Raw genomic sequence first — 1,106 nt, forward strand, 5'->3', positions numbered from 1 at the left:
GTATCTGTGCCTGTGAAGACAATCCAATAAGGCCATGTATCTTTTATTTAAAGGCTATAAAATTCTGCAATCACTGAGAACCTGCTCTTCCCACCCCCACCACTAGACCTGCTAAATTTAACCTTCGCAGCATGACGCCCTTAACATGCAAAAGAGAAGACTTCGCGTATATCTCCAAGGATATCCAAGAATAATCTGAGGCTGAAGAATGCTCTTTCTCTCTCTCCCTTCCCTCCCCCACATACAGCCACACACAAGGGGGCTTCAAAAAGTTCACAGAAAAATGTCATTATCTTTTTATTCCATGATCCCATTAAGTTCTTGAAGCCCCATCATGTGTCCGTGAGTGTATGTATCTACACACACACACACTCATGTAACATTTCTGTATGTATATATAGTTAGGTTATGTGTGTGTAAAACATTCACTCCAGAGCAAAGCCTATGGTTTCCTTAAACGGACCCCAACATTGTCTGTCAGAACCCTCTGTCTTACAGTCTTTCCTCTGCTCCTCTTGGGGTGCCTACATTTTCTCATCGCATGCTCGCTCCCTCACGACATTGAGTAATAAGCCCAATGAGGTGTCCAGGTGCCCGTGATCCCAGGGGCCTTGGGCTGGGGAACACTGCGGCCTTCCCCCTGCCCTGCACTTTCCCTCAAGGTGACTTGGTTTCCACTTACAGCAGGTAGGAATCAACCCTCAGATGCCGCGTTGTCAGTTGCGCGGGCCCAATAGTCCCAGGGGGCAATATAACATACGTGTGGCTGGAGGCACCCCTCCGGTCATTTGCTCCCCCACACTTCCAGACATACAGGGAGGGCTTGAAAAAGTTTGTGGGGAAATGCAATCGAGAGAGAATTGATGATTTTTCTTTCCCATGAATTGTTGAAGTGCTCTCCTTTCGCTGCTTGTCTTCGGCGGGGCTTCTCAGAGGTAGACCTAGCAAGGGGCTTTTGCAGGGAGCTGGTCACTAGGCCTGTCCCTTATATGGGGAGTGAGGAAATGGGACCGGGAAGGAAAAGAGGCCAAGTAGGATCCTACAGAGGGTAGCTTTGGCTCAGGCTTGCAAGGGGCTCCGAGTGTCCCCCTCGGGGAGACTGAGTG

The sequence above is a fragment of the Echinops telfairi genome, unplaced genomic scaffold (genome assembly GCF_000313985.2).
Source record: "Echinops telfairi isolate 266 unplaced genomic scaffold, ASM31398v2 ScPeMD7_4225;HRSCAF=4972, whole genome shotgun sequence".
In the NCBI taxonomy this organism is placed as follows: domain Eukaryota; kingdom Metazoa; phylum Chordata; class Mammalia; order Afrosoricida; family Tenrecidae; genus Echinops; species Echinops telfairi.